This window comes from Eucyclogobius newberryi, unplaced genomic scaffold (genome assembly GCF_026437365.1).
Source record: "Eucyclogobius newberryi isolate DKJ021-1_F unplaced genomic scaffold, fEucNew1.0.hap1 SCAF_13, whole genome shotgun sequence".
Lineage (NCBI taxonomy): Eukaryota > Metazoa > Chordata > Actinopteri > Gobiiformes > Gobiidae > Eucyclogobius > Eucyclogobius newberryi.
The window spans coordinates 13,775,074-13,800,899 of NW_027315757.1; the positions used below are offsets into that span (position 1 = coordinate 13,775,074).

A 25,826-nucleotide genomic window follows, 5' to 3' on the forward strand; every position below is an offset into this window, starting at 1 on the left:
AGCGGCGCGCGTGAGCTTCAATGTTTTATAGAGTATTTCATTGTATAATAACTGTAAAAAAGAAAAAAGGTTTCTACTTCGCAGGTTTCGCCTATCGCGGGTTCGTTTTGGAACGTAACCCCCGCGATAAACGAGGGTTCACTGTATCACATATAAGTCGCTCTGGAGTATAAGTCACACCCCGGCCAAAACTATGAAAAAAGGTGCGAGTTATAGTCCAGAAAATACGGTAATCGGCGATGGAGTCTGGTTAAAACATCGGGGAAAATGGGATTTGAACGGACGGAATTAGCAAACGACAAAAGCAGCAACGATTCCAGGACTAATCGGGACGAGTCGACAGTAAAAATCAAACTCTTTTGGATTATACAGACACAAAACACCTATATAACAAAGACAGCAGTATTTATGCATCTAAATGTCAAAAATCAAATAAACCATTGCTGATAATCTCCAATACACGTTATTTGTTCATATCTTCAGCCTTTACTCACCGCATTTCAATCTTTGTTCGGTTGATTGTGGGTTTAAAAAGGCCCAATGTGCAAGAGAAATAACTGTGACGAATCGACTAATCGGAATCAAGCAGCTATTTTGGGATGGCATTGTCTGTCGCACGAGTCCAATCATCACGAGGTCCAGATATTTATAAAACACGCCGCGTCATCTCCAGTGGTTTTAGGCACAAGCGATCCACATCCTTCAGTTTCAGAATATAAATATATACGCACGAAACAACCAGAGACAAAGCAGCACACATACTCTAAGAACGTTTGTGTTTCAGAGTATTTTTTGGCGTTTCAAACACATGTAATTGAACAAATAAGACGGAGATATGTTTAATGTCAAACTGTGGAACATTCCAATCAAAGCAATAACATCTCCCTGCAACAGAAAAGGTTTTATAAAGCCACATACAGTAGAAAGCTTAAGCTAAAGCTGAAGCTATTCTGCGCTTTTAACCGTTTCACGAGGTCCTGTCGCTCTGAACTTCACAAAAACACTCAGTTTCAAGTGTCCCAGATTCATGCTGTGAAACTAAGTGCTCTGGAGGACTCCTGTGCAGGGAAGCTAGCTTTCTCGCACCAAATCGCGATGAGGAAACGCAATGTGTGCTATTAATATACATTGTTTTAAGTTCTACAACACGAGCGGCCAAAGCAAAGTTACACGAGAGCGTGTTTAAAGGCCAGAAACAATAAAAATAAAAATAATCAAGAATACGCCTCATTTGAATACACAAAATACTGGAATCACTAGATATCACGGGCGTCCAGTGGAATAAGAAACAGATGCATCATGTTTACAAGACTTTTGGACCAATCGAACGCGTTTCAAAACACACTCCAATCTTCAGAGCGAAATATTTATGTAGTGGCTTATTTTGATCCGGTCGAAGCAGGTGGCGATCGGCGATATCGTCCTGGAAACGAGCGCGGCCAACATCCCCTGCTTTGTGTTCGAGAGAATTAAATGGAGCCGTTGTTTCTGGGGCGAGCGCAAAGGAAGAACGAGGAAGAGGAAGAAGAAGAAGGAGAAGAAGAAGGAAAAAAGCTTATCATCTATTTTTAGCGCTGGATGTGCTTGGGTTCATTGTCGCCCGGGCCACGCTTCCTCCGTTGGCGTACCATAAAGCATGCTGGGAGCGGCGCGGGGCTGGTGACATCTCCCGCCCACGCCGAGGTGATCTATGGGCCGTGGGCGGAGCGGGGCCCGTTTCTCACCGACCAGGCGGCGGACGTGAGAGCGAGGGGCTCCTGGACGTCCCGGTTTTACAGTTTCGCAGCGACGACGCCGCTCTCGTCGCGAAAAGGGGGAAAATAACATCACGCTTTCGACATGAACTGACGGATGTTTTGAGCGGGGCTTAAACTCGGAGAGCTTTATTCACCCCGAAGGAGCGATTCAGTTCGAGAGTGAACACACGCCATCGCTCACTGACTGAGAAACACGAGCCGAACGTTCCACATCCTCCGGTTTCAAAATGCACACGTTCTATCGCCAAAGAAAACAGATTCAGACGTGATAAAACGGTGAGATGCAACTGTTTGCACACTTTAGACACTTCAGAAGCTTGAAGGACTTCGGAAAATAAGAGGGAGGGTTTTTATCGGCGACCAGGCACAAAACTTGGCACAGAATTGGCCCGGGAGTCGAACCTAAGACCTTCCTGCTGCGCTAAAGAAGCTATTTACACAAGCTGCCGTTCTGTGTCTGGCAACTCGAGTTAAAATGATTAGTGAAAATAAATATGACCAAAAACAAGTTGCACTCATCACAACAATCATCAAAAAAATTCACATTTTTAACAAAACAAATGGTCAAATTTGCCAAAAAAAATCACAGTTACAAAAATATACGAGCCGCATAATAGTGATGGATGGAAGAATGAATGAATTTAAGTATCGTTTTTTGTCAGCTGAATGTCTGTAACAAAACTACTTTGCCCTTGTGGATGAATAAATCAACACTCAAAATACCGTATTTTCCAGAGTATAAGTCGCACCAGACAAAAAATGCATAATAGAGAGAAAAAAACATATATAAGTCGCACTGGAGTATGAGTATATAAGTCGCACCAAGGCCAAAACTATGAAAAAAGGTGCGACTTATAGTTCGGAAAATACGGTAGTTTTTATTTTGTTTGCCACTCGAAGACTTAAATCCACTCCAAAAACAAAGATGTTAAACTTGACTTCAGACTCGGTTCTTCCTCAAAAGTATAAAATCATCACTGTGAAAAACGCTCCGTCCGCACGAGATCGACATTTGGCTTCCCCTCGTCGCGCTCCTCGTACAGTAACACATCCGGACACCTTTAATGTACACAAACTAGCCTGAAATGCACTCTGGGTAAAAGCCTGGGCCGCCTGATAAACGCTGCACTCTGGGCGCCGGAGATAGGCCTTTGACAACCTCTGTTACACACTTAATTACTGCCGAGTGCAACACGGCGCTCTGTCAATTATCACGCGCTTTAGCCCGCTCCCCACGGAGGGCCGCACTGCCGGACGGAGGGGCCGCACTCCCGGGGACGGAGGGCCGCACTGCCGGGGACGGAGGGCCGCACTGCCAGGGACGGAGGGGCCGCACTCCCGGGGACGGAGGGCCGCACTGCCGGGGATAGAGGGGCCGCACTGCCGGGGACGAAGGGCCGCACTGCCAGAGATGGAGGGGCCGCACTGCTAAGGAAAGCGAGAGGGCGATGTCCAAGCTCAACTTCATCTGCGGTCAGACGGTCACAACGAACACGACCAGTAGCGACGTAATGCCACCGACTCAACCTAAAGCAGGATGTTCCTCTAAACACAACTATAAATTAAAAAAAAAACACAACTATAAATAAAAAAAAAAAACACAACTATAAATAAAAAAAAATTGAAAAAATAATAATAATAATATATATTTTTTAAAAATGGTATTTATGTATTTATTTATTTTTATCTTTATTATTTTCCCCCTCCATCCCTTGTTGGGAAATGGGAGGTTTTGTCTGTGGGAGTTTTTATTTATAGGAGATCTTCTACTGAGAGTGTTTTTCAAACTTTCTATAAGTGATCTGTTCTTCTGTATCTACCTCTGTATCTACCTGCATTACACCAATGAAATTTCCCCATGTGGGACAATAAAGGAATATCTTATCTTATCTTAAATGTTAAATAAATAAAAAACTCATTGTGACAAGTCGATTAAGAAAAATACTCAGACGTGTTGTGATAATCGTAATCGTGTAGAAACAAACATATGAGAAAAGACCTAATTATAACAAAGACAGTGACATTATTAAAGTATAATGTCTAAAACGTATACACTATTCCAGATTTTAATCAATATTACACTTCATTCATAAATCATCTCTATCTAGAAGCTTTCAGTCACCATATGTCTACCTTTTGTTTTGATTAAAATAATCATTTTCAATTCTACCCAATCCGTCGAGCCCTGTGTTCTCTTTTTTAAAATGTATATATATATGTTTTTATTTTATTTATTTTATTTATTTTATTTATTTTATTTATTTTATTTATTTTATCTATTTTATCTATTTTATCTATTTTATTTATTTATTTTTCTCTACATTTGTTGATCTTCTTGAATAAAAAAAATACATTAAAGAAAATACTGATTTGATGAGTTGATGGTGGATGGCAGAATTAAACACATTGATAGTTGTTCTATATTCCTCTTCTATATAATTAGTCACAGAATTAGTTACAGAAGTTACTTTTGAGTTATTGTGATGGTCAAATCAAAATAAAACATGAAAATGAATAAATACAATTCAAGAAACACCTTTATTTTGCTGAATTGATTAAATCAGAACATTTGTTTCTTGGATGAAATACTCTGTATTTCATAAAACTGTTGTATTTCACCAGGTTTTATCCCACCAAACAAATCATAACGTAACGACAAACATTTCCAAACATCTGGACCGAGTTTGGAGCTAAAAACCATTTCAACGCTCGTCCGAGAGGCGTCTTTAATTCTAAGACAAATATTCATTTCCGTTGTCGCGTCGCGTTACAAATCGAGCTCCAAAAATGTCCTCACAGCTTCTACCGGGCCAACGATGACAAAAACCACTAATAACACGGCCGTAATGAACAGTTTACGAGCCGCGATGCGAAGCGATCAAAGCGTCTGAGCGGGATTCACGCACGCAAACAAAAAACAACACAATCAGATCCAGAACGCTCCGAGGACGACGCACGTTTGTCACAACACGGACGCCGCTCGGTGGAATCACACTTGGTATTCAGGGGGGGAAACGTTGCGTCAGTTTCACACGTCGAGGGCCCCGAGGATCTAAAGGGTGAGAGTGACATTCTGTGCGTTTGTGTAAAAGGCAAAACTGATCCGCACTTTGAACTGGCTCGTCTGAAACTAAACTGTGCTAAGTAGAAATACAGCAATTATATGTATTTTTTAGTCATTTCACGCGCATCTTTGTAAGTTATTTGACCTTTCTGTCGTTTTAGGGCTGGAAAAGCCTGTTAGGACACGACACATGAGTTTATAATCAATAACTCTGATCATATTAATAATAACTGATCATGTTAATTATGCAATCGATGTTTTTTTTTACACAGCGTTATTCGTTCACTTTGATCGTGGGACATTTACGGCTGAAAGATCAATCGCAATCAAATCAGAATTCTAATTAAAACGGACACAATTCATAATCATTTCTTTAACGGTACATTCTTCCCTACTCTGCGCGAAACAATAGAAACGCCATGCTAATCCTGTTATTAACCTGTTATTAACCTGCTATTAACCACACATTGACCACAGCTTCTCTTAAGGACCCAGCCTTTCGTCGATTAATCGGTCGTGGTCGTCGATCAGGCTTTATCTGACCGTCGATGTCCCGTCATTGTCCGGCAGTGTCTGTGGTAGAAAAACTGTTTCCACTTCCATCTGAAAGTCATCTTCAATCTGCCTTTGAAGCCTCTTCTACCTTTAGTCGATTTGTATTATAAGCGTGTGTACGTGTACATGAGTTTAATGTTAGTTTTTATCATTAAATATGATGTCTACTAGTACTTTTCTGTATAAAGAGTTGTCGTTTCTTCACAAATTGTCTTTAGCTTGTGTTTACGTCATAGTTTTAAAAGCTTTTTCCCCATTTTAGTGGATTAATGAAGTCACAAAGCATGTTTTCCATCGACCAAGACTGTCTTTGGTCGATTATAGCCCCACAAAGGACAACAACGGGTCTAAGTTATTAAGTTATCTAAGTATATCTAAGTCTAAGTTTATCGTCATAAGGCGCTGGTACAGCTGGCAGCCCGGTGTAAACGCTCTCTCTTCTTTCTCACACTTATTGTGCTTTATCTCTTATATTTTGTAAATATAGTTAGTATATTTTTTCTATTTTACTGTACGATAGGGACACGCGCTGGAATAGTTTTTTTAATTCAACTGTTTTTGACTTTTTTCGGCTGGATTTGAGCGTTTTTCGTTGCGTTCGTTGTGTTGTTGTGACGTGAGCTAGCTCCGAGCGAGCCCGCGCTAAAGTACGGCGTGTCGTCGGTACACGTTTATATACACGTTTATATGAAAGAGGAACTTCACGAACGATCGGGACACGCACTGGAATGGCTTTAAATTAACTTGTTTTGACTTTATTCGGCTGGATTGAGTGTTTTCGTCGTGTCGTGGCGATGTGTCTTGGCTCTGAGTCCCCCGGCTCCGGCCCCGCCCCCCGGCCGGCCCCGCCCCCCGGCTCCGGCTCCGGCCCCGCCCCCCGGCTCCGGCCCCGCCCCCCGGCCGGCGCCGTACCGCGTTTCCACAAAGGAGGAACTCATGAAACTGCGGAGAACAGTCGTCTTACCCGGAGATCGTCACGTTATCCCGTCGCAATACTGACCTAACCTAATACTGATGTGCAATTCTGTCGTATGTGCAATTACTGTGAAATTCATGTGCAATCTATGTGCTGTCGTGACACATATTCATGTGCAATTACTGTCGGGATCACATGCAATGGTATTTATTTATTTATTTGTCTATGGGAGTTTTTATTTATTTATAGGAGATCTTCTACTGAAAGTGTTTTTCAGACTTCCTATAAGTGATCTGTTCTTCTGTATCTACCTCTGTATCTACCTGCGTTGCACCAATGAAATTTCCCCATGTGGGACAATAAAGGATTATCTTAAGTGGGAATAAATACATGAACCTTTAAACCTCATTAATCAAAAACTACATTTCCAGGTTCCACAAATGAACAGCACAAACGCGGCACAAAGAGCGAAATAACACATTCTGGAAAACGCTGAAAAAAACGCGGCGAAAATGGAAGAAAAATGGTAATCCGCTGCCAGTCGTAGCGCCCGCGCCTTGCCAGATGCTTAGTTCTGAAATTTGCCTAATTGCCACGCTCAGATCAATCCCTCCAACTCTGCCAAAGGAATGTGCCAACCGTGTGTGCCGGGTGCTTTGTTGGACCAATACGCTTCTCCTTCTACCTCTTCTATGTGGGATTTTTTTTTTTGAAGTCTTCAAGCGAAAAGCCGGCGGACGTTTCACTGCCAAACGTTTACATAGTCTGAAGGAACGAGAGCCGGCGAAAAGCCCACGATTCCATCTTAAAAAACACGTGTTGTGAACGTACAGAAAAGCGGTCAGTACAGTAGGCTGTATCGGCCGTGTGTGGTGAATGTATATGTAATGTATATATTATATGTGTGTGTGTTTCTTGTGCTTAGCAACGTAACGAGACCCAACGTGTCTTCACAGCAACAAGACTGGATCGATCGCTCCGACTGCGTGGGTGTTCGCTAAACACTTTGTTTCCATCAGAGCTCGGAAGGAAAGGCACAAATTCTACTCGAGGAAGGACACAATTATGTATAAATACTACTGCGAAAGTAGTAAAATTGTTGCAGAAGAAACGCTTGAATGTAACAAAACAAATCATCTATAAAGGAGATGATTGAAGATACCAGTATTGTCTGAAAGAAAATGAAATGTCAAACTTAAATATTTTGCACCTTAGATGTCACATTTCTTCATACACTTATGTAACTACGTGAATGTAATTAGGCTTAGTAAATTATTAGGCCTGAATCCTTCTTATTAAATACACTTAATTAGGGAGAAAGGGTTAGAAGTCGGCTGTACTTCGATGAAAGAAAACACATTTTGCATCGTCGACTAAACGGGAACGAGAAGAACCCTAATCTGACCTAAAATGCACACATAATGTCATACCATTGTGTAAGTTCACTCAGTAACACCTCTCCTCTGCACATGCTCAGTTAGAGCTTCTCTTCTCCTCTGCACATGCTCAGTTAGAGCTTCTCTTCTCCTCTGCACATGCTCAGTTAGAGCTTCTCTTCTCCTCTGCACATGCTCAGTTAGAGCTTCTCTTCTCCTCTGCACATGCTCAGTTAGAGCTTCTCTTCTCCTCTGCACATGCTCAGTTAGAGCTTCTCTTCTCCTCTGCACATGCTCAGTTAGGACTTCACTTCTCTGCACATGCTCAGTTAGGGCTTCACTTCTCTGCACATGCTCAGTTAGGGCTTCACTTCTCTGCACATGCTCAGTTAGGGCTTCACTTCTCTGCACATGCTCAGTTAGAGCTTCTCTTCTCTGCACATGCTCAGTTAGGGCTTCACTTCTCTGCACATGCTCAGTTAGGGCTTCACTTCTCTGCACATGCTCAGTTAATGCTTCACTTCTCTGCACATGCTCAATAAGGGCCTCTGAACACGCCCACAGACTGAGCAGCTGCAGGTGAAGAAGAACCAAGCTTGCTGCAGTACTGCTCAGCGGCCTGTAGAGGCCACTAAAATACACTGTGACTTCAGCCGAGCTTCAGCAGCAGAAACAGGCTTATTTAGATATTTTTCAAAACAATTATTTTATTGGTCAATCACTGATTTTCTTGATTGCCCTGACCGCATGCCACTGCTTTGGAAACAGACAAGTACAAAGAGTGAGTTAGCTGGAGTTTTGGGAGTGACTGATCCATGGATTCTGTTTTGTCCTTCTGTTTTTGTCCATATAAATCTTTATAATGAGAATAAAATGATCAGCCGACTAATAAAAAGTTTGGTAAGGGTGCGTTCACTGGACAAAACCCGAAACTAAACCTGGAGAAGGTCAGAACTAAACAAAGGACAAACAGGATCCAACCAAGTCCAGATCAGGACAAAAATGTGTTCAATTAAGGACCAAATGATAATAAATGTGAACAAACCCAAACACAGCATTAGTCAATTAATCAACTAAGACCAGCCACTTACAGCCCTCATTAGGAGTCAGGGTTTGGGGTCTTCATTTAATTGTTCATACTTTACTAAGGCTAATACAAGGGAAGTTATTAATTAAGAGTTATCAGTAAATGAAACTTTCTAAACCCCTTAAATCAGTCATACAATCAAAGCAGTGCAAAGAAAGCATGTTTTATTATTGTGCTGTAAAAGTAGGATTCTGTTCAAACTGCACAATATAAACAACACAAGGTTATTCAACGTTTGAGTGAAAACTGCAATATAAAAACTGTGAAACAAATACCGTGGATTTCTGAGCAGGTCTAACACAGTTTTCCAAATACAAATACAGCACATTTTGTTCTCGCTGAGGGTGTTCCATTCTCTAACTGCAGCGTTTACAATATGTGCAATTTTGATGATATAACCCGCACTACGCAATCTCCTTAACGTGTCATTTCCAAGTCCTCATATTACTTAGTGCTTCTTAAGTTTCATTTCAAGCTCACGTGTCCTTAGCCCCATCACGATACTTACCATATCGACGAAAAAGATGGATCAATAATTTTTTTGCGAATGCTTTTTCTTTGCACTCGTGAGAAACGCTTTCTTTTTACGGTAAGATCTGAGCTGTAAATGTTTGAATAAGTAACTTCCTTCTCAAGTGTTTTTTGCGTCAAAGGCATAAAATGTGTTTCAATGTTAAAAAAGTCAACCACTGCTTGAGAAACCACCAAAAGTTATTGTCAATAGCTTTATCTCATCAACAGTATTGCTTTTAAATAAATAGAGGATTTCTTCTAGTTGCATTACCGACTATTCAATAGTGCTGTACTTATTGGCGTTGTCGGCAGGATTTTCAAAAAGTCTACGGTTTATCGTCTGTATTCAATTTACAGAATACTTAACATATTTTGCGTCAGAATGCATTATCTTATCTCATCTTATCTCATTGCGACTGACAAACGTGTCTTCTGACCGTCCATCTGGTCAGTTTGAACGATTGCTCTCCGCTCGCCGCGTGTCGTGCCTGAGCCGCGGTCGCATATCAACACAGCCGTTAGCGTGTCCGCCCTCGCTGCCCCGCGTGCCTATTAGCAACGCGCTTCACCCCCCCTCGTCGTCAAGCGTCCGGACGGAGCCTTTGAAACCTTTGATCGCCGGGGCTCATACGTGGGCGTGTGACTTGCTGACCTCCGGACTCCGCCGGCTTCGCCAAACGAGACGCGCCCGTGTTGCTCTCGTTATGGAAGATGCGGTTCAGGACATGACGCCAGGAATTAGTCACGGAAAATGACCAAATTGTAAATCAAAAAAGGGAGACGGAGAAACAGCCAGGGCCATTATCTGTGCGGCGCAAGAACGAGTCTTTTAAACTCAATATGAATAAAAGAGGCAACGATGATGTGAATTCAATATATTTATTTTATACAAACTAGTAAAATTAAGATGATTTGATTGTTGGACTTGGAAGTTAGATTATTATTTTTATGATTATCTTTTATTCTTCTATTTTTTTCATATTTATAATTTATTAATATTATTATTTTATTGTTTTTTTAATATTATTATTTATTTATTATCATTATTACATTACAATTGATATCTATAAGAAATATAAGTATAACTATATGATACCAGGGCAATGTGGTATGATACCAGGGCAATGTGAAAAAAGGGAAATAAAAATAAAAAAAATAAAAATCCTTATTATTCAACCCTTATCCTAATTCAAATTCAAGTCATTAATGTATAGATTTGTTTTGCATTTCACTACAATGAATTAAATTAAAATATGCCAGCAGCAGATATGAAGCAGTGTAGAGCTGAAACAAGTTAATCGATTAATCGCCACTCATCGATTATCGAGATAATCGTCACCTAATTTCATTGAGTCATATTTGATGGGCTAGATAAAGACTCCACGTGCTGAGAGAAGAGGTTTTATGATTCAGCTGAAGCATATTTACATCAAAAAGACATAGAAAACATGTCAAATCAGCAGCGTTTGTGATCGAAAACACTGGATCTGGAGTCAAAAGTAGTAACAAATCTGACAATTACGGACTTATTGTGATCAAAACAACTAATCAATTACCAAAATAATCGTTTGTTGCTGCCCAAAAGCAGTACATGTACTAACTGCAGGTAATATAATAGGAATTTATACGTCAACATTATTTATTACTTACATTCACTGCTTGAGTTTGGGAAATACAAGATTCTGTTTCAAAAGTGCTCATTTCCAACTTCTCATGACCTAGTTTAACGTAACTTTCTCTATTAATTTCTATATACTTTTTCACACTTTCTCACAGTTTTCAGACAGCTAATTCACAGCTTTCATAAACGTTCTTTTCAACCTTTGCCTTCATCAACAGCTAGACTTACTGTACATCACTTACACAGCATGGAAAATAAAAACACATAATATAAGATAAGACATTTTCTTGTATAAAAGGAAAAAGATGCAAGACTGCAAAAGTTTCAAATCTTTGAACCGTTTCTGTTCTGTGATAACTACTTTATTACAACATCGTAAGCGTCATTAATCTCAACTTCCAAATTAATGTCCCTTCGAATTTAAGTCATATTGCATAATCTATGTACCATTACTTTCTCATTTCAGTTTTGTTTTTCTGTTTATAAAGTTAAATCTCCAAAGAAGTGCTCCACAAACTATTCTTTTTTTTCTCCTCCGGACCCACATTTTCAAAATTATTCATGCAACTTGATGCCGCAGTCTTTATTATGCCGTGTTTACGCACCAGCGCTCCTCTCCATTTCTACCATTTCGGGCGCTTTTATGAAAATATGTAAGCTGCAGAGGGCCGACAATTTTAAGAGAATCTCCTCAGATTTCACAAACAAACAAAGTTCCGCGGCTTTCAGGACGCCGCTAAGTTCAGATAAACGGTAAAGCTTTGCCACCGATGGAAGGAGCGCTCGTTCTGCTCTCGTCGTTCCCATAATTATTTAGTTGTGACCTACTTTTGGCAAAACACAGCACAAAATGTTACGGACTTTCTGGTGAGGAGAGCGCGAGGCAAAGCACACGCTCGTATTCTGTAAATAAGTGTGGACGTTACGGACGAGGAGCGGGTGCTTCCCACGCAAGGTCAGCGTTTGTGTTACAGGTGCTGAACGCGATGAACAATATCAGCCAGTTCAACGGTTTGGACAAGAAACAGTCACTAGTTTGACACTGCGGTTGTGTAGATATGTGGTTGTGTGGTTGTGCGGTGGTGTGGCTGCGTGATTCTGCGGTTGTGTGGATATGTGGTTGTGCGTGGTGTGATGGCGTGGTAGTGTGGTAGTGTGGTTGTGCGGTTATGTGGTTGTGTGGTTCTGCGGATGTATGGTTGTGTTGTGGTGTGATGGTGCGGTTGTATGGTTATGTGGTTGTGTGGTGGTGTGATGGTGTGGTTGTAAGGTGCGGTTGTGTGGTTATACGGTTGTGTGGTTGTGTGGTTGTGTGGTTGTATGGCTGTGTGGTTGTGTGATGGTGCGGTTGTATGGTTATGTGGTTGTGTGGTGGTGTGATGGTGTGGTTGTAAGGTGCGGTTGTGTGGTTATACGGTTGTGTGGTTGTGTGGTTGTGTGGTTGTATGGCTGTGTGGTTGTGTGATGGTGCGGTTGTATGGTTATGTGGTTGTGTGGTGGTGTGATGGTGTGGTTGTAAGGTGCGGTTGTGTGGTTATACGGTTGTGTGGTTGTGTGGTTGTGTGGTTGTATGGCTGTGTGGTTGTGTGATGGTGCGGTTGTATGGTTATGTGGTTGTGTGGTGGTGTGATGGTGTGGTTGTAAGGTGCGGTTGTGTGGTTATACGGTTGTGTGGTTGTATGGCTGTGTGGTTGTGTGGTGGTGCGGTTGTATGGTTATGTGGTTGTGTGGTGGTGTGATGGTGTGGTTGTAAGGTGCGGTTGTGTGGTTATACGGTTGTGTGGTTGTGTGGTTGTGTGGTTGTATGGCTGTGTGGTTGTGTGGTGGTGCGGTTGTGTAGTTGTGGGTGTGATACTCTCAAGCAGATATGTCAAGACTATATCATTAATCGATATTCATGAATATTCGTGTCACATTATAATCAAAAGCACTAAAAAGTAACAATCATGACGTTTTCGGATCGAAAAATTGAACGACAACAAACACCAGCTGCTTCACATGCACAATAAATGATTAAAAAAAAAAATCACAGTAAGAACAAATAGAAATACTAATGCAACAGAAATACAGCTTGTTAAAAGCCAATGTTATTTCATGACATTCAGAAATGTCCATTTCCCGTGAAGCTGGTCATTAACCTGAGGAATTGGAATGTGTTACACGATTGGAATGAAAGAAAATGTGACTGTCGTTTGATCATGGTCATGGTGAATGTGAATATTCTTTAAATCATGTTTTTTTGTTCTCAATTTGATATTGTGACATCTCTATTCTAAAACATGTCAGCTCTCTGATGCCACATAAACATTAGCCGACAATAAACTATACCTTTAAAATCATATGTACTCATGTAACAGATTTCCCTTCAAAGCCAGTTTCTCTTTCTGTATCAGGCTGGCATTCACTCAAAAAAGTCAACCACAGCTTGAGAAACCACAGCAAAAAAACAAACAAAACACAGATGTAATTTTCAACACCGTAATGTTTCATGTTTCACGTAAATCAAAATCCCTCCAAGCAAAGTAAAAGTCGCCCAAAGTTATTGTCAATAGCGTTTTCAAATCAACAGAACAGACAAGTATTGCTTTCTAATTAAATAGAGGATTTCTTCTAGTTGCATTACCGACCATTCAATAGTGCTGTACTTATTGGCGTTGTCGGCAGGATTTTCAAAAAGTCTCGCAGAAAAATGAAAAACCAGAGCATTACGTAACAGCAAGCTTGGTCTTAAGTGAACAATGGTGCATACAGATATGGTGGTGACAAACTTTGCTCTAGTTTCCATCGCAATGCTCGAAGTAACAGTTCCAACGTCATAAAATTGCCAACGTCAAACCGTGGCCACATTCTATACACTCGCATTTGTAAACTGTTCAATAAAATGTGGAGTGCTGCCAGTAACGGGGTTGGTTAAGGTTACGTCCGCAGCCAATTTCTCAATGACTCCTGGCACACACAATCACTGTAGTAGTAAAGATAGAAAAGGCGTGTTTGAAAGCCCCCCGTTTCTTTGCCGAGAAGGAGAAAATACGAGATTTCAGGCATTTAGAAATAATTGGGACAAGTTGTGACTTCTCCGAGCGACACTGACAAGAGCGCTGCCGTAATTTACCTCCTCAAATAGACAGTAAAAAACTATGTCCTTCACAATTACTGACATCCACCCACCGACACATATGCCCAACAGTAAAAGCTGCATCTGCCACCATCCTCCGTACGGCGCTCAATTAAAACTCGACGAATGGCACAAAGCATATGCCGCCCGCGTTTCCCGTAGCAATCAAAAAACCTCGCAGAAGTTTAGCCCCCCCCCCCCCCCCCCCCCCCCCTCGACCCCCCACCCCACCCGTCCCCAGTTATCTGTCCCCTCGCATGCAACTATCACCTAAAAATCCGGCAAAGACACACCCCCTTTGTGCACACACACGGAGAAAGAAGACGGGCAGTGGCATCGCAGCGGCGCCGCGGACTACGCAGCTCCCCATTCACCTCGTTCCGGCAACATTTTGGGTCTTTTCCCGCATGTGGCTTCCCGCGCCGCGCGTTGCCACCACAATCGGCGAACGGAGCATAGCGACAGAGTGTGCAGGCATTCAGCATGGGCAGCGCATCGCTAAACGGGCAATCACAGAAACAGAGCAGCGTCGGACGTATATCGCAGATTCCCGGAGAGCCAGGCGGCCAGCAGAGAGGTGATTAGCATAAGAATATGTACTTACAGTTTGTTGTTGCTGAAGAGGCAAGAACAGCGGCAGAGGAGCGGGGGAAGGAAAAAAAGCCTGAAGAGGAAGAAGAAGAAGCAGCGGCAGCAGCAGTAGCGTGCACCACCGGTCTCTCCGTTAGATACAACCTGCATACACAAGATTGAAGAAAAAAAGAAAAGTAGACTGTGAGAGCGGTAAGGAGCGAGGGAGGGAGGGAGGAGGAGGAGAGCTGAGCGAATGAGCGGGGAGGGAGGAAAAAGAGAGAGGGATGGCAGGGGCGAGCGGCGGCGGCGCGTGGGGGGGGTACAGAGGCATCCACGAAAATACAGAGGCGAGAAAGCGAAAGAGAGAGGAAGAGAGAGAGAGTTTGAAAAGATGCGCGGTTTAGCAGGGGTTTTCCGTTGTATCGCGGAGAGAGGATGGAGGGAGGAGGCGGAGGAGAGGGGGATGTCTATGGCAGAGTATGCATCACACAGCTGGGGGGAAACACGTTTGACAGCTATGATCCGTGGTCCACCTACACCTCCTCATCACTGCCTCAGCGCCGGTTCAGGTCTGTCCAGGCTCCTCACTGCGCCCGGCGCCTATCGTTAGTTACGGAGGGGGGGGTGACCGGAGAGGGGGGGGACCGGATTCTCCCGCCCCGCTCCGACTGCCTTCCCCGCTCCAGACTTGACAAGCGCATTATGCAACTTTTTTTCAACTAAATTAAGGGCCTTCATTCATCCGTGTGTTATGCAATCTTACACGAGCGTGGGGCTTTTGGGGGCGGGACCGCCGCAGTGGAACGAGTGGCGGTGGCTCGGCGAATGGAGCGATCGACCGCAAATCTGAAGGTTGAAGATATAATAAATGCTCTGACCAGTAAATGCTTGTTTTTTAGCAAGACACTTTCCATGTTTGGCCGATATAAACGTGTGGAGGGAGTGAGTGACAACTGTCGACACCTTGACTCAAACATTAGAGTAAATCCTTTATCAGTTTTCTTTCACTGTCCAAGAAAACAATGTTTCCCAACCAGGGGTAAGAGTACCTCTATGGCAGGGGGGTTCAAACTATGCCCCGGGGGCCATTTCCTTGGCCCTCAGGCTTCTAGATGAATTTCAATATTTCTCATGGCAATTAAAGTAAAAAATGTTTCATTATAACATAACTAATAAAAAGAAAAACTGACAAAACCAACGATGAAATCTACCTTTTTGAATGATTCGCCGTAATCTGAACTGAACTGAATTGAGTTCTAAACAATATCAATCCGGACACGCTCTTGACAAAAGTAGGCGGGAAAAGGCGTCATGATGAATATTTGAATCTGATTGGTCGAAGCATCATCAGGAGCAAACCCAGAATTCAAACTGTTGTTAAATCCAGTCAGAGAAAAGCACAGCCCTCGTCCTCCAATACACAAAGCTCTATGTGCACGTTTTTTCTCCGTCGCCATTTTGTTTAGGTTCATCCTTTTGACTTCCGCCCAAACTACAAAGTGGGATTGGTCCACCACACAGCGGCTCAAAGCAAACCGTGCGAGTCAAACCAGCTGATTCTCGCATAAGCTAGGTTGTTCGAGAATAGAGTACTGGACATTTTTGAATTCATTTCCCAGATAATACAGTCGTTCAGTCTTTCAAACTGCTGAAGCGTTACACAGAAATGTGAAAATGCTAATATGAAATCATTCACTGGTTGGTCGACGTCACAGGTTTAACAAACGTGTCGTAAATATGCCACCTGCCTGGACAGCCAAGGCTACACGAGGCATGATTGACAGGTGGAACAGCCAATCAGAGAAAAGCATGGTCTGCAGCAAAACCAACGTGGCGATATATCATAGATCTTTTACATGAATAAGCTAAGGCTCCGCGCGCGAGCTTGATTAGTGGCCACAGCACTTACCAGCACTTCGCCGAGTGCAACGTCGTGTTTGTTAAATTAAACTGCGTGTTCGACCGACAGGGACCGGCAGCTTTCTCAAAGGATAGATTTTGTAGACAATGTTAACTGTTTGATTGTTTTAAATGTACAAAGCACCTATGACGGCTTTGTAAGATTCATCCTAGCTTCGCTCTCGGTCCGCCCTAGCTCCGCCCGGACCTTAGCTAGCTCCGCCCGGACCATAACTAGCTCCGCCCGGACCATAGCTAGCTCCGCCCGGACCATAGCTATCTCCACCCGGACCATAGCTAGCTCCGCCCGGACCATAATTAGCTCCGCCCGGACCATAACTAGCTCCGCCCGGACCATAGCTATCTCCACCCGGACCATAGCTAGCTCCGCCCGGGCCATAGCGACAGCCCGGACGACCGCCGACATGTTTGATTACTTAGAGGCTCATCCACCTCCAAATACATCAGGAGTTGAGAAAATGAAGGAAAAAAAAGCAGCGTGGCAAACCAGATTCTGACTAAATGAAAAAAGGGGTCTTCTTTCAGAACGCTGCCCCCTGCTGAGTGCTTTTGAGAGCGCTCCCACCTGCCCACCTTCTCCCGCACCAACTACGACGAAAAGCTTTTACTGAACATGTCATTATTTCAGCCGCTAATCAAATCTCACGCCGCGTCAAGGTTTAAGTGTGACGTTTCACTACGCTTCCCAGGAGCCTTTGCAACTCTTTCCTGCTAATTTGTGAAAGGTTTTTATGCACACATATTATGCTTTAGAGAACACCTTTGCATATTTGTTTGATGGTGTATAACGGAAAGAAGCGATGGGCAATAGTGACAAAAATGAATATCTAAACAACAACAGTTTTGCATTATCTTATATTATTTGTGTTTAAAGTATTGCACAGAAGTGAATGGACCATAATATTAACGTAAAAAGTGCATAAATATCACTTGTTTGAGAGATGGCACTTGACAATCCGTCTCCTTTTGAGGTCATTTGCATTTGTTTTAATTATAGACGATACACTCGGTTTTCTAATTTAGCATATTTCCAAGACAACGATTACAAAATTATCACTTTTTTTTTACGTTTTGATGTATCGTTCACCTTTAATGGAACGTAATGTATACATTCTGCGTTCTACCACATTATAGCTGCTTTGTGCTAAACTTGGATTAGCACAATAGTTTAGACACATTGGTGTAAAGCAGTCAACTACAGCTGTTAGCAACGTTAGCTCTAACAGATATAGATGCCTTGTTGTTAAGGCGATAGGTGAATAACAATGATTTTATACACATTTGAAGTTGTAAACTGTTGTAAAGGAGAACTGTGTCACTTTTATGGTGGACGGTCTGCCACTATGGACTGACAGATGATCCAAGTTTCTTAATTTTTTGTATCATTGCAATACAAATGTGTCGGTAGAAAAGTAATACATCAATTCAATTCAAGTGACAAACTGACAGTACTTCAGATGTTCTACGGTTGTCTCGGTTAATCTAGATTCAACCAAAGCTAACGCTGCTCATGCTATCGCTAACGCCCAGAGCAGTTGAAACTCGGTCTGAAACGCTCTTGGAGGAAGAAGCTCTGTGCTGCTAAAAACATTATTATTGACAGACGTATTCGTTTTACCTCCTCGTTGTCTTCACTGAACCTTAGAAGTGAAATCCAAACGTTGGTCAAGTAGTTTACGTGCATATTAAGTAGTTTACGTGCATATTAAGTAGTTTACGTGCATATTAAGTAGTTTACGTGCATATTAAGTAGTTTACATGCATATTAAGTACTCCATGCACTCGCAGGCTTCTCGCCCTTTTAAAATAAATATGGGGGAAAAACATTGGCTAAAACCTCACCTAATGTCTCTGTTACGAAGTAATACTAAGTGATACTTTGTGTAGGAGTAATATCGTACAGACGTTACAAATAAGTGGGCTATTTTAAGTAGGCTTATTATATTTAGGCAATAATTTATTCCAAATGGAGCCGAAGCATCAGACCCTAACCCTAACCCTAACCCCAACCCCAACCCCAACCCTAACCCTAACCCTAACCCTAACCCTCTAACCCTAACCCTCTAACCCTAACCCTCTAACCCTAACCCTCTAAACCTAACCCTCTAAACCTAACCCTCTAACCCTAACCCTCTAACCCTAACCCTAACCCTAACCCTAACCCTAACCCTAGTGGGCTATTTTAAGTAGGCTTATTATATTTAGGCAATAATTTATTCCAAATGGAGCCGAAGCATCAGACTAAACTGTTAATTACAAAAAACATAAGAAGATTCCTGTCGGACTGAGATTGGTATCGGATCAGTATCAGAGATTTTAAAAAAAAAATCCGGATCGTGAGCCAAAAAAAACAATGTTGTGTGTGATGCATCGTGATTTGGGCTTTGTTCAAACCGAATCGCATCGTTGGTCGTAAGAAATGCCTCTTAAACGATTCACAGCACGTGTAGCGAGGTGTGTATCGTATCGGACAGACATCTGAGATTCTCGTCACTAGGACCAATGCATGGCTTTGTTAGCATAGCAGTCACGTTGCCAAAGGGCCTCATTTATGTGTTTATTCATTGTTCTTTCTTCTTGCTATCAGCAGAGGGCGCTCCAAGGTGTGTTTTCTCTATGATTAGATAATAGAAAGTGTGAAATACTAATCCTAAGGTGAGCGAAAGCCAATTGAAGCCACACGAATGCGTAATATGTGAACTTTTAAGTTTGATATTCAACAAAACCATGTGGAATATCAATTACACTTTTGAAAACTGCGCTTGGCTGGTTGTTTTAACAGATAAAGACTCGCCCGGAGCCGATTCCTGCAGTGAGTCAGCGAACCGTTGTGCTGTCTCCATGTTTCAGAGTGAATATGTAGAAGTGTTCAGAGGGTCCACGCTCCATACACAGTGAACAATGTCATTCTAGAGGTGAAATGTGAACGCGACAAAACCTTTAAAAACCATGTGCGTTTGTCTGAAGATCAAAAGATTACACCCACAATGCATCAGTGTTTAGCGGCTTCTTTACAAGAGCCTTTTATACATCGCGAACAGACAAAATGCAAGCGTGCCAGACAAAGACACTCCAAACTCAAACTCTCCTTCTACCACCGAATAATGAAGCACATTTTAATCAAACCGAGATTTAGTCATTTCAAATCATCAGATCAACTTTGAGCTTTTTAATCAAGAGGTTTGCAGCCAAATGTGTGTCAGTAAAAGCTTGTGGTTTGGAGTTCAGCTGGAGCCAGAAATGGGACTATTTTTGGTGTTCGTTGGTGCTTATTAAATTTGACTCAGTCTTGATTATTTTTCATGAAATTAATGTTTAAATTCATTTGAATATGTTTTGATATGAAACAAACTCTATTTGCAAAACTGAGAGTAAGTCATTGGTTTGTAAGTCTCAAGTCCGAGTCAAGTCCTGAGTCAAAGACAGGCGAGTCCAAGGCTAGTCCAAGTCGAGTCCAAGACGAGTCCAAGTCGAGTCCAAGACGAGTCCAAGACGAGTCCAAGACGAGTCCAAGACGAGTCCAAGACGAGTCCAAGATGAGTCTTGGGAGAGAAACTTGATTGAAACATTTGAAAATTCAATCAAATTCAAGTTATTTTTGTAACGCCCAAAATCACAACAGCAGTTTCCTCGGAGGGCGACAGTGAAAAACAGATTAAACAATGTTCATAGGGACTTGGCAATGTCCCAGCTTCCCTGGTCCTTAGACACATGTCCCAGCATCCCATGTCCTTAGACACATGTCCCAGCATCCCATGTCCTTAGACACATGTCCCAGCATCCCCTGTCCTTAGACACATGTCCCAGCATCCCCTGTCCTTAGACACATGTCCCAGCATCCCCTGTCCTTAGACACATGTCTCAGCATCCCAGGTCCCAGCATCCCTTATCCTTAGACACGTGTCCCAACGTCCCGTGTCCTTAGAGAAATGTTCCAGGGTCCCTTGTCCTTAGACCCTCCTTGGCCAAGAAAAACTACAAAACCTTCTTGGAAAGTATAAACCTGGAGGAGTTCCACAGTGAAGGAGAGATCTGACTCCATCAGACGGACGAGAGAGAGACAGTGGAGCTGGAGCCACTCAGGAGGAGAACTAGTTCTTCAGAAGGAGAACCAGTTCTTCAGGATCTTCAGGAGGAGAACCAGTTCTTCAGGAGGAGAACCAGTTCTTCAGGAGGAGAACTAGTTCTTCAGGAGGAGAACCAGTTCTTCAGGAGGAGAACTAGTTATTCAGGAGGGGAACCAGTTCTTCAGGAGGAGAACTAGTTCTTCAGGAGGAGAACCAGTTTTTCAGGAGGAGAACTAGTTCTTCAGGAGGAGAACCAGTTCTTCAGGAGGAGAACTAGTTATTCAGGAGGGGAACCAGTTCTTCAGGAGGAGAACTAGTTCTTCAGGAGGAGAACCAGTTTTTCCAGGCAGTAGAAGAACTGGTATGGAGTAGAGACCGTTTCTCTGTATGAAACTTTTGTCCTGAGCCTCTGTGCTGAGCCCCCCGTGCTGAGCCTCCGTCCTGAGCCCCCCCGTCCTGAGCCTCCGTCCTGAGCCCCCCCGTCCTGAGCCCCCCGTCCTGAGCCTCCGTCCTGAGCCCCCCCGTCCTGAGCCCCCCCATCCTGAGCCTTCGTCCGGAGCCCCCCGTCCTGAGCCCCCCTGTCCTGAGCCCCCTGTCTTGAGCCCCACTGTCCTGAGCCTCCGTCCTGAGCCCCTCCGTCCTGAGCCTCAGTCCTGAGCCTCCGTCCTGAGCCTCCGTCCTGAGCCTCCGTCCTGAGCCCCCCCGTCCTGAGCCCCCGTCCTGAGCCCCCCCGTCCTGAGCCTCCATCCTGAGCCTCCGTCCTGAGCCTCCGTCCTGAGCCCCCCCGTCCTGAGCCTCCATACTGAGCCTCCGTCCTGAGCCTCCGTCCTGAGCCTCCGTCCTGAGCCCCCCCGTCCTGAGCCTCCGTCCTGAGCCCCCCCGTCCTGAGCCTCCGTCCTGAGCCTCCGTCCTGAGCCCCCGTCCTGAGCCTCCGTCCTGAGCCCCCCCGTCCTGAGCCCCCGTCCTGAGCCTTCGTTCTGAGCACAAACCTGTCAAGCGCACGAGGCAACGCTGCAAAACAGATTACATCAGCCTCGCCGTCCCACAGTCCTAAATGTGAAGAGAAAGGCTGTTTTCAAACACGCCTCCTCTTTTGCAGGGTAAAACTCTTTCGGGGGCACATGCGGTTTTCAGGGCAACATATTGGGCACTCATTGTTCTCTTGTGGGAGTTTCAAAGTTGGGTCAGATGCAGTCGCTGAGAGGGAGTGACAGCACATGAAATTGAGTCACATTGTCAAATTTCTCAACCAGAACTCTTTTGCCATTAGGAGAAATCAACAAATTCCCCTTTGGATGAAGACAGAAAACTCTGCTCTGACATGTAAGGTTGTAGTTGTCAAAAGTCGAGCGATTGCCTCATTCTTTTCCTCCAATTATACGTTTTGTGGGGGAAAAGAAGCGAGTGACAGATAAACACAAAGAACTTGGTCTTATTTCAACCAACTTACCTTAACTTTATTCTGTTAACGCTTTTATTTCACTAAAAGGACATACAACATGCACAGTCACAAGAACAGGAGTGATTACTATCAAGGAGAAAACTGCTACCTATTTTAGCACGATAGCCTGAATGCTAATACAACAGACAACGACATTTGAGGCAGAAACGCTCAGAACGAGTCTGTCGATGATGTGTGGAGTTCAGAACAACACAGGAAACCTTTTTGTGAGGCTTAGAGAAGGCGCAGGGAAGAGGGGCTCGTACACAGGGCTAATGAAACAAGCGTGGATGAAGCTAACTGCAACTCGAGCTGCGTTTCCGATGGCACAGAGCTCAAAACGAGGCCGGTCTGCACCCATGGGATAACCACTCTGCCACAGTAAGACAGCGAGCAGCTCTGAAGTCTTAAAAGTTTGGCGGCATCTATCTGAAAAAAGGATTATGAAACCATGTTCACATGATTTAGTATACATTGCCAATCTTCCCCAGAGTGAATGCCCCCGCAGTCTCACCCCGGAGTGCGATATAAGAAATGCTGCTGTCCGTTTGATTCCTCTCGCATCTGTGCAACGTCGTGAGAGAAATGCATCTCTGAGCTCGTCGTCTCTCCAAGTTCATCCATAGTTCTTTGGCTGATAAATAATAATTAGACTTAATCAGATGATTTAATGTGGCGACCTATGAGGACGCAAGTAAACAATATGAGTAAATATGAAGAATAAGTGGTATATTTCCGTCTCTTCACACCAATGCGCTCTAATTAGACTATTTTAAAGGTCTTTTATCATGCTAGACTGACTTAGATGCACTTCGAAAACGTAGATGGAGTAAGTGTTTTTTCATTCACATAAACTAATAACTAATAACTTTCCTTGTGTTTTTGTATTAGACCACACTTTGCAGGAAAACAAAGAAAATATGATTATATTTAAGATTTAACAGAACCAATTTGGCCTGTTTTTCTCCAATTTGGCCATTTTGGTGATGTTTTATCATGTCACTTCCTGGTTTGATGTGTACAGCAAATATGACATAGGCAAAGGTAATTCCACAGCTGTTACTTAGCAACCAGATTGTAAACAAGGCTCAAAATCCATTTAAATCACACGATATTACACTTTGACAGATAATTACACCTTTATTTTGTCATGAAAAGGTGTCAGATGCAAATTGTCTCTGCATTTTTGATAGGATGGCGCTTTTTGATGACATCACAGAAGAATTCTGTTGTAGAACTCGTCTCTACTTCCTGTTTTCAACATTTATTTGTCAAATTTCCTCCAACTGCCACTTGAGCATCAGGCAATGTTCCAGGAAGTGGTCATCTTCAACCGTCTTCATTCTGACCCTCACTGCTGTGGGTCACGTGACGCTGGCGTTAGGGCGAGCAAAAGGTCAGCGAAACTATTAAATATTCATCAAATCCATGTGACACGCACAACATTTATGGACTAATATCAATCAGACGAGTTTTAGTCAAGAAAAGTCTCACGTTACACAGCAAAACAGCCTGAATACATCATCTTTTAGCCTGAGATTGGACTCAGGCTAAGCTAAGCGGCTAAAGTTAGCGACTTCACAGCGTTTTTTTCGTAATGACGGGTCGACGGCGCTTCGTTCAAATAGCCTTTGTGTCAGTTAAAGAGGCGCTGCCATCGTCGTAGTTTTTCCTACTCTCGCAATGCATTGTGGGCTACAGTGACGAGCACTGGAAACTGTTTTTTTTCACCTGCTGGACGTTTCGAAAAGATGGCACAAAAGATGGCACAAAAGATGGCACAAAAGATGGCACAAAAGATGGCACAAAAGATGGCACAAAAGATAACGCAGGACATTCCGACAAATCCGAAGTGGCAACCAAATAAAGATAAACCTGCAGCTATTGTGTTTCGCATCGTTTTAACCGATTCGAGATGAGATAAGTGGCGTTTTAGCGTCGCAAACGCCAAAGTACAAGAACAAGAAAAGCACAAAAAGGTAGAACGTTTAGACCTTCGACCCAAACGTCTCGCAGCATCGACGCCGCGTCCGTAATCGGAGGAACCCAAAACCGCACGACGAGCGCTCGCGTCACGTCGATAAAGTCACGCCCCTTTTTCGAGTTTGGAGCGTAATTGGCGCCGCTCGGCACGACGTTACCGTTAATAGCCGGGGCAGATGGGAGCGAGCCCGAGCCGGGTTTCAGCACCAAAAATATGACCAATTAGCGGTGTATTTATACGAGGCGTGCTTTAAAAAGTCTGTCTCCTGCGGTCTGAGGTTCTGTTTGCTCTCCGGGGAAGCGAGTCTCAAATGTAAAAATATACCGGTCTTTAAGTGTGAAGACTCGTTTCATTCTGAGCCAATCTGGCCATGAACGCCGCGTTGCATAACTGACTTTAATTTGGAAGGAGAAGACGAGTACGAGCCGGTCGATACGAGGCTCACGAGTACGATTCATTTTGTGTTTCAGAATATGAACTCAGTGAAGTATGGATTACACTGCCTACAATGCGGCTACAGTAGTACTTTATAGTAGTACTTTATAGTAGTACTTTATAGTAGTACTTCCTTTTCTCTCTTATTTCGTCTCTCCGCTCTTCCTCTCCTTGCTTCCTCTCTTCTTTCCTCCTCATATCGCCTCCTTTCCTCTCCACCTTTACTTTTCTCATTGTTTTGCCTCCTTTTCTCATTCAACTTTCCTCTCCTTTTTTTCTTGTCTCTCCTCTCCTCCTCCGTTCCTTTCCTCATTCACCTCCTCCTCTCCACGTTCACCTCCTCCTCTCCTCGTTCACCACCTCCTCTCCACGTTCACCTCCTCCTCTACACGTTCACCACCTCCTCTCCTCGTTCACCACCTCCTCTCCTCGTTCACCACCTCCTCTCCTCGTTCACCTCCTCCTCTCCTCGTTCACCTCCTCCTCTACTCCTCTCCTCGTTCACCTCCTCTCCCCGTTCACCTCCTCCTCTCCTCGTTCACCTCCTCCTCTCCTCCTCTCCTCGTTCACCTCCTTTCCTCGTTCACCTCCTCTTCTCCTCCTGTCCTCATTCACCTCCTCCTCTCCTCCTCTCCTTGTTCACCTCCTCCTCTCCTCCTGTCCTCGTTCACCTCCTCCTCTCCTCGTTCACCTCCTTCTCTACTCCTCTCCTCCTCCTCTACTCCTCTCCTCCTCTCCTCGTTCACCTCCTCTCCTCGTTCACCTCCTCCTCTCCTCGTTCACCTCCTCCTCTCCTCCTCTCCTCGTTCACCTCCTCTCCTCGTTCACCTCCTCCTCTCCTCGTTCACCTCCTCCTCTCCTCCTGTCCTCATTCACCTCCTCCTCTCCTTGTTCACCTCCTCCTCTCCTCCTGTCCTCTTTCACCTCCTCCTCTCCTCCTCTCGTCCTGTCCTCATTCACCTCCTCCTCTCCTCGTTCACCTCCTCCTCTCCTCGTTCACCTCCTCTCCTCGTTCACCTCCTCCTCTCCTTGTTCACCTCCTCCTCTCCTCCTGTCCTCATTCACCTCCTCCTCTCCTTGTTCACCCCCTCCTCTCCTCCTGTCCTCATTCACCTCCTCCTCTCCTTGTTCACCTCCTCCTCTCCTCCTGTCCTCGTTCACCTCCTCCTCTCCTCTTCTCCTCGTTCACCTCTTCTCCTCGTTCACCACCTCCTCTCCTCGTTCACCTCCTCTTCTCCTCCTATCCTCATTCACCTCCTCCTCTCCTCCTCCACCTCCTCCTCTCATCCTGTCCTCATTCACCTCCTCCTCTCCTTGTTCACCCCCTCCTCTCCTCCTGTCCTCATTCACCTCCTCCTCTCCTCCTGTCCTCGTTCACCTCCTCCTCTCCTCCTCTCCTCGT

At 43.9% G+C, this 25,826-nt stretch overlaps 1 protein-coding gene across 6 annotated transcripts in view; it reads right to left on the reverse strand.

The window, feature by feature from the left end:
- Nucleotides 1–25,826, reverse strand: part of rbfox3a (RNA binding fox-1 homolog 3a) — an 867,097-nt gene that overhangs the window by 684,517 nt on the left and 156,754 nt on the right. Inside the window, exon 1 of one of the 6 annotated variants that reach the window (XM_072442658.1) lies at nucleotides 14,609–14,817. The gene's annotated coding sequence lies outside the window, so the exon portion shown is untranslated. Of the gene's footprint in view, nucleotides 1–14,608; nucleotides 14,824–25,826 lie in introns of those variants that run through there. The other 5 variants (XM_072442656.1, XM_072442661.1, XM_072442663.1 and 2 more) reach the window with 5 other exon arrangements.